This window comes from Brachypodium distachyon, chromosome 4, assembly GCF_000005505.3.
Source record: "Brachypodium distachyon strain Bd21 chromosome 4, Brachypodium_distachyon_v3.0, whole genome shotgun sequence".
Classification (NCBI taxonomy): domain Eukaryota; kingdom Viridiplantae; phylum Streptophyta; class Magnoliopsida; order Poales; family Poaceae; genus Brachypodium; species Brachypodium distachyon.
In genome coordinates this window covers 21,776,386-21,785,020 of record NC_016134.3, presented here as the reverse complement: position 1 = coordinate 21,785,020, position 8,635 = coordinate 21,776,386, and the positions used below count along the sequence as shown (strand labels likewise).

Sequence of the window (8,635 nt, the reverse complement as noted above, 5' to 3'; positions counted from 1 at the left end):
GAGGAAAAATGTGGCAGGTGGGGATGAGCGCAGTGCAAAAATGACCGTCCGCCACGACCAAAATCCGGAGCAATTTTTTGTGGAAAATGGGTCGCATCCGAACCAAAAGTGGATTTGGGTGTCCGTTTTGCCTTGACAGACAAAATGGGTAGCCCCGTTAGGGATGGCCTAAAATACTCTCTCCTGCAGGCACCGCTGCAACTCTGTTCTCTCCCTCCACGCGCGTTCTTCTCTTTGCCCACACGCCGATGGTGTCCGCAGCCACTGCAGCTCTCTTCTCTCCCTCCCATGGCCTTCTTTTCTTTCCCGAAAAACCGATGGTGGTGCAGATCGACGGTCGATTCCTTGCCGGAGAAAGGTACTCACCCCAAAAAACTCTCATCCCTAGTCCAGTCGCGTGTGTCGGCGTTCCTAATCTTTCGACTACTCGGAGCAAGTCACGGTTATAGGCGACGAGTCGGTTGGCCCAAACCTCAATCCATCCTAGAGCGCGACTTGCTATGCTGTCGAGTCGCAGCAGCAGCATGCCGTATCACTTTACCGTCTAGTGGACTAGTCGGTGCTCAAAAACCATGGTAAAAAGACAGGCGCACTCCCCTGTCATTCACTATATAATATAAAGAGCTAGACAAATAGATGCCACTGCTTTCATACTGCCAAATAGCACTATTGAGGAACACCTGGGGGTCTAACGGCTAGCAACACAAAATGCAACCAAGAAAGAAATGTTGAATGGACACAGCCTTTTACCCTTGCAAGTGAGGGTCCAAGAATTCAAGAACGTCAGTAAGCGCATGGATAGCCATCTTCTTGATCTGTAAACACCAAATTCAACTTCAGGTCCGTCGTCACTTCTCAGAGCATATAATGGTAAGTGCACTACCGAGAACAAACTGCCAACCTCTAGCTTATCTTCCTTAGCCCTGTGGGTTGACGGAAGTCGTCTTAACAAACTCGCCAACATTTTCAGGGGAAACAAAGTCCAGTGCAACCTTAACACAAGACTGCACGGATGAAAATGGGTTCATTTTTTCAGCACCTGGATATGGTGGTAAATTCAAAAAAGGAAGCAAAAAGTTTGCAAGCATTGTCAGACTGCTCCAGTAATGTCACACCTTTAAATTCCTAACTTGGTGGGGACACCCAGCAGGAATATAAACTGCTTCCCCTAGCTTCTGCTCAAATGTCCACGGCTCAACACTGAAAACAGGAAAGGCAACAGATAAGAGAAATGACATAACATAAAAAACCACACTGTTTGCAGAGATCGTAAGACCTCATGTTAACATTTTACAAACCATATTCTTCCTTCAGCTTCGTCTTATGTTCTGCTGTCAAATAGAATGTCTGATCATGAATTGGGTGGATAACCTGCACGATAACAGTTGCTGATCAGGATAACAAAAATAAGGATCTATGAGTTGCAACAGAATAAAGAAAATATACCTGTTTCACAGGATTGCAATGCACGTGCCGAAACTCTGAGGCATGCCTCCTTATATAATCTTGTCATTTCTCAGAATCCTCTCTATGGAATATATCCCACAATGCGCCACCAGTTTTCTCTTGCTCTGAATTTTTCAGAACTGGTGTGGGAGGATCACTAACTTTATTTTGATGCACCCTCCAGTCAGGATGACCTTGGTTGTTGGAGTTACAATGAGCTCCATTATGAGTCTCACCAGATTTATTAACCTCATGAATGTGGTCTGAACCTTGATGTATTCCGCTTTGTATCAGAGATTTACAAGGTGGTGCTTTATCCTTAGCTTCACTCCTATTATCACCAGGTGGTAAAGCATCTATCTGCAAACCTGCAAGACAACAAATTCCAGGAAATTCTCGCAAAAACAAAATTCCAGGAAAAACTTTTAAATCAAACAGAAAGATTAAGTCCACGGAAAGAAGTAAAAATTTGGTACTTGCCGTTGCATCTATCCTTATGGGTATCATCATTTTCCACACCACATAAGAGCTTCGGTGCTTCATCATCAGATTTATTCTGGGGTTCAACTATAGATGTCTTTAGAATGATCTCAGAGTGTGATTTTAGATCACCGTATAGTTCTTGAAGATCTTGATCTCTCATGTTCTTTTTGATCTTTTCAATCTGAGGAAGGCTACTCAATGGGGACTTCAGCTGTATGTGTTAAGATATTTACCTGATCACATTAAAATCTGTCCGAGTTAAACCCAAGCAAAGGATAAATAAGAAAAACAAAAATTATGAGAAGTAAATAAGAAAAACAAAATTTATGGATAGATCAGCACATGAGCTAAGTATACAGCACCAGCTAGAAGAACATATGCTAGGAAATCAAGATAACAATACTCAGATGCAGATTAGCTAGGAGCTGTCCTGGGTTTTAATGAAGTTAAATTTATTTACCCAGCACTCCTTACGAAAAATAGAACAATAATATAAAGCAAGCAAGAAACACTATCATTGTCTTATCACAGATGAGCAACATACCGCATCAGAAACGTCGCAATCACTGAGTCACCCCGGCCTAACTCTTCAGAAAATCCATAAGCAATGTAATTTTTTGGCCCAAGATCTGGTTTCAGCACACCACTAGGAAGCTTGACAGAAAGATTTAGTGGACCATATCGTGGATCGGTATACTCAGGAAATGGCAATGCGCTGATAAATTCAGCACCATGGCGAGGCAACCGCTTATCAAACGCACTAGAAGGTGGCCAATCCTTTAGCTTAAGCATCTCAGGCCAGAAAGTCCTGGGATGAGCTCTGCCTGTTTTATATCCCATAAAGAACATGTGGATGTTAATTTCTATCTGCAAGACCAAGAATAAGCACAGTAAATGCTCCATTTTAAACCACAAAAGAAGAAGGTTTCTCTAACTCAAACAGGCATAAATATCATTTTTTATGGGTAATTCAGCTCACCAAGGAATCAATGAAGTTCCTACCTCCATTTCAAAATATCAGGCCTAGTCAATGGCGGAGACAGTAGAGAGATATAAAGGGGTTTGAATGTACAAATCAAATTTTCTAAGAACATTCAAAATGGAACACAAAAATTCTACTGTCAAAGCGGTAAAGCTTCCAGTCTTGAAATGACGCCTATGAATTTTGAAACTCTATCAACTCAATCTATCTAAAGTTTTTCTATCTTCATTAACACCATGGTCCCACATGTCATGTCATTGTAGCTAAAGTTTTTTTAATCTTCATTGACCCATGGGTGTATATCTGTTAAATAAGCAGCAAAATGGAGAACTGCTATGTGGAAGACTCGAACACACAGGCATTATAGAACATTCCACTGCACCAACGCTGCTTATTTGTATGCATACATACTGAAAGTTATTCCTCTGTGGGCTCATATATTTGGGAACTGGCTGCGGGGTGTTGTGAAGAAGCTGAGAGTGCTTGAAAGGATATGGCTTTTAACAAAAGGAGTATCTCTTCTCCGGTGCAGGTTATATACTTATGCCCTCACTGGTTCTGTACCAGGTCTACACTTCTCAAGGACGACAAGGCTATGGCTGCATGCTTTCAGCTGGAGCGAGAGGTCACTAGTTCTGTACCAGGTCTACACTTCTCAAGGAGGAGGACAAGGCTATGGCTATGGCTGCATGCTTTCAGCTGGAGCAAGTGGTCATGGATTGGTATTACCCTACATGCATAGCGATCTAGTCTTTGGATAGGCGCTAATTAGAGTGTTTTTCCTATTGTTTATCTTTATTTTGACTCAAATCTTTGACTTGTTGGCTGTGTAGGCTTTATTTTCCCTTGTTTATCTTTATTTTGCAATCTTCTTTCAGAACAAAAGACGTGCATGCAGATTGATGACTTTTCTCACTTTTCCCCTCATTTATCGCCAAATTCTCTTTATTGTTTATGGCTAAACACATATACAAACTTTCTCTTTCCTGTTATTAAGACAATAAACAGGGACTAACATGGCCTTCAGTGTCGTTACTTCCTTAATCTCTTTATTGTTTATGGCTAAACACATATACAAACTTTCTCTTTCCTGTTATTAAGACAATAAACAGGGACTAACATGGCCTTCAGTGTCGTTACTTCCTTAATCCCCATGATATCTCAAGATAAGCCTTATAAAATAAAATGGAAGGAGTATTATATTTTTGCTCTTTCTCTGCAAAGGTACGCCATAGTTCATAGTATTATGCGTATTCTTTTGTCCTGAAAAGTTTACACAGGCAGATCATTACTTAAATACTATTGGAAGTAATCACTAGTATTTATGTCAAAACTTCTGATATGCATTCCATAAGAGAATACTAAAAACTGCTGTCATGGGCTAAAAAAGTGGTCAGTTTAATAATGGAAAGAGTAAGATACAGCCAGTCGGCCACATACTATTAAAAAAACAAAAGAATAACTAACTGTAGCATTCAGCATAGGTAGAATTTCTCACCTCACACCAATCAAGGCAATCTATTGCCTTAACAGCAAACTGCTCATCTTCTTCCCTGCCTTGGGCTCTTTCACGCAATGTGCGCCACATGACCAATGGCTCCCAACTAAGGCCAGAGGTTAATCGAAGAGACATCAGAAACAATAACTGGCTCACCTTTTTCCCAATGCATCTGAAAGTGCACTAGGTCATCATCCTGGATACCAGTGGCGACTGGACAATATAGGTGGTTATCTCTTGAGTCCTTCCTATTTGCAGCTACTCATAGTGTCTTGATGTCAGTTCTTATCTTCCCGAAATGATCAAAGCAAGAGCACTGATCACTTCTGCGAGCTGTTTCTTTTGCAAATAGTTCACTCCTAACAGCGTTCTCAGTTCTACTTTCTAACTCAGCAAGCACCTTCTCAGGAAACATGCATTTGACATCCAGAACCGAGCCACTACAGCCTCCTATTTCCTTTGGTGGGCAGGGTATACTACCATCATTATTCGCTTTCCATGGTGGCAGAGGGCTATTTGGGGAGTCCATCTGCCTCCTCAATGAGATCCTACGATTCTCAGCATTTGGCTGAATTTTCTTGGCAAAAACATAGTCCTTTCCTTTATCTTCATAAGGCATACTCTCCACCTCTTGTCCTCCAGGGATCTCACCATTGCGAAGCTCCCGACAGCAGATGACGCACAAGTCATAGAGACAATTCTTACAGCTTCTATGAAAATCAAATATCGAAGTTTTACACATAGAGCTGCAGTAGAGGAATGAAATAAGTTCAGTGCTTGCTACAGTAAGATATATAACATTTAATAAATATGCAAAGATCCTAACCAATAGACACGCTCATCAAGATCACATTCAACCTGTTCCAACTTCACTTCATTTACGGAAACACCTGCAAACAAAACCATGTGAACATTCACATCAACATCAAAATACAGCTTGTGTCCTAGAACACCATACCTCGTATGCTAGCCTCTAATTTCTTCTCCTCCATCTGCTCCCGTTGCAGTTCTCCTAGCCAAGGAAGCAACAAGCGCACAATATGGCAAGCATAACGAATTTGATTTTCTTCAGAAATTTCCTTCTTTGGGGGCTGGTTAATGAAGAATGTGATCAATCATTAAGGGGGGAAACAGTAAAAGGTAATCATTTGAACACAAGCAAAATCAACAAGAAATGGAAATACTGTGAAGAGAGAGAAGATCCAAAGTGCAAACCTCTTCAATTCCTCATTCGTAAGCATGCCTTGCAATTACAGCTCTTGCGACAATATGGGCATTTCGCAGCAAATTCATCTTCTGTCCAATCAGGATACCTATTACACCAAAACACAGTAGTGTACCAGTGTTATGAAATAGATACAACAGCAACATACCACACAGTGTGTCAATCTGCATCAAAATTTAGGTTATGTACCATGATTTAAGAACATCAGTAAGAGAAACAATTAAAGACATTTGCAAACATACACAAATGGAGGTGCATGTAAAATACTGGTCGATAAATAAAAAGTACATACAAGTTGTATTCACTGTTCATAACAGTGAGTTAATGGGAAATCAGCAGATGATAGGAAAACCATTAATAAAATTAAGAATTTGACAATTTGACACACCACTGACCACTGGGTTATGCATGGCACACAGAAGCGCTTGTTATTGCATGCTTTGCACCAGACCACCCTCTCTTTGTCATTTCTCTGGCACTGGTCACACATTCGGGCATTTTCCCCAGTCAACATTTTCTTCCGATTCTAGATAATTGAAACAACATAAAAGTCGTTACACTCACTATACTTACAGTCGACCAGTGCACAAACAACTTGTAGCCCATAAAGCAAGTAACTTACCATATATCTTTCACCAGAACTTTTATTCTTGGAGGATGGAACCAGTTTATCTACTTCCTTTGGCTGCAGCTTTTTAGTGTTGGGAGCCCCCTCTGCATCTCTTCTTTCCTGCTTCTTTGCAGGCTCCAGAACCCCATTGTTGCTAGTCTGCAAAACCAAATTTTATCAGATATAGCCAGGAAAAGTCTAGACTTTGTAGTTGGTCAGGGCTACAAAATCATTACAGAACCAAATTTGCAACTGATAGCGAATAATTAATTATTTACCCCTTTGTTTCCACTGTGGATTTTGCCTTTGGAGAATTGGACTTTGCTGCCCTCTTGATCTGCTTTCCTTTTTCGGGGTTCCAGCTTTTTCACGGCAACACTTTTCACGGGCTTCTTCAGACGCTCAAGAACTTGATTATCCAGTCTCCTATACGCAAAACAGAAATTATTCAATCAAAGCTCACCCTAAACGACAATCAAAATCTGTACTAGACACAAAGATGGCATAATATAAAACCACAAATCTGAGCTATGAACATTTTAAGTATGTTTCCCAACATTGGTACAAGAATGCTGAAATTCAATTGGGTGTGAGCGATGTTAAACTTTGTTGGAATGCTGAAATTAAATTGGAAGAGCAATGTTTGCTCAGTTGTCCACCAAAAAAAATGCATCGTTTCTAATTGGCACTGGTGAATAAATCGTCAAACAGCCGAATGATTATATCTTCAATTTCTTATACTTCGAATCACCGAATCAAAACTGTAATCTTCCACAGAGGGAGAAAATCGAAGGAAAGAATGTCCCTCTCTTTTCTTGACGGTAAAAGAATGTCCCTTTTTGGCTCTGGCTTCCTTTCCAAAACAAATATTTACCAAGTGAAAAAGAAGAGAGAGCAACCTTTCCGCACGATGAAGCTCAAAAAGGAAGTACGAAAAAGAAACAGGAAGATAACTAAAATGAAAGATAGTCTAAGAAAATACCGCTAAAAGCAAAGCCAAAAACCCTCTCAAACGGGAGCGCAATCGCCGCACGCATTCACCGGGGAACGCGAACAACGAAAGTATTAACGAACAAAAAAAAAAGGATCCCGCACCTCATCGTCGGTGCCGCACTCACGAAAGGACTGCGGCGCTGGCCTCCTCTCCCTCAGCACCCTGTTCCCAGCCGCAACACCGCGCGCTTCGTCGGAGGGCTTAAACGCTGGCGATGCGAAAGCCCGGTCGCCGCTCCGGCCCCTCCCTCTGCCCCGCCCTCTGGGCCTCGCCCTCCCCCGCTTCGCCTCCTCGCCGTCCCCGACGATAGCCGGCGGCGGAGAGCCCACTTGTGATGTCCCGAAGAACACCACAAGAGTCAGGATGAGAATTGGAGAACAAAGGGGATGAGGAACAGAGAAGATGAGAGTTTAGATTGTTCTATTTCTTTTCTTCGATACCCAATACAGAGTTTGATCTGAGCTTATAACGCCGCCCGCGGCTAACTTGCCGTACACACACGCACCCAAGGCTTACATGTGGGCCTAAAAGCCTAGGTCCACCGTCCTAGTCACTCCACGTCGTCATCAGCAGGACGGGTGTGACATTTGCCCCCGCTGAGACCGAACCTTCTTCCCAGCAAGGTGCTGTAGGAAAATGCTCCCGCACCTGGTAGCAGTCTTCCCAGGTCGCTGAAGCCACAGGGGTGACACCACTTCAACCTCGATGCCCTCGTGCCCTCCGCTTCCTCCCCCATGGCGTGCGCACGGGACGGGTGTGGTTCGTGTGTGCGTGAGAAAGCAAAGTGGTTTTTTGAACTCTGCGCCGCGTAGCGGAGGGAGGGAGGGGAGAAAATGAAGCGGTGGATGCTGATTTTTTTTAAATAATACGAATTTTTTAATCATTTCCGAAAATAATACGTGTTTTTCAGAAATCTCAAAAATAATACGGCCTCGGGCTGGGCGAGGCCGATTGGGCCCAGTCGGCCTGGCCCACGCCGAGTAGGCCCAGTCGGCCTCGGCCAGGCCGACTGCAGGCCACCGGCCTAGCCTGAGGGGCCCACTCGTGCCAGTCGGCCTGCCCAGGCCGACTGAAGCCCAGTTGGCTTCGCCCAGGCCGACTGGCCCAGTTGGTTTGGGCCAGGCCGACTGGATTCAGTTGGTTTGGACCAGCCCGATCGAAGTAATTCCATTTTTTCCTGTGCCGATTCGAAGTAATTCCATTTTTCTCTTCGGATCCTTCTGGTCTCGGTCTTTTGAACTAAAATACTCGACAACATGGATAAAAGTAACACGCCGAATCCGATTAGAAGTAATTAGTCTTCGTCGCTAATTCGTTGCATGAGCAACGCATACACGGCCGAGGCCCATTTTTTGTATCGAATCCTTGCGGTTTTTTGAACTAAAAGACTTGACAAT

At 42.9% G+C, this 8,635-nt stretch overlaps 1 pseudogene; it reads right to left on the bottom strand.

Annotated features, from left to right (window-relative positions):
- Window positions 1-573: 573 nt before the first annotated feature.
- Window positions 574-7,980, bottom strand: LOC100823090 (annotated as a pseudogene).
- Between the last annotated feature and the right edge of the window lie 655 nt (window positions 7,981-8,635).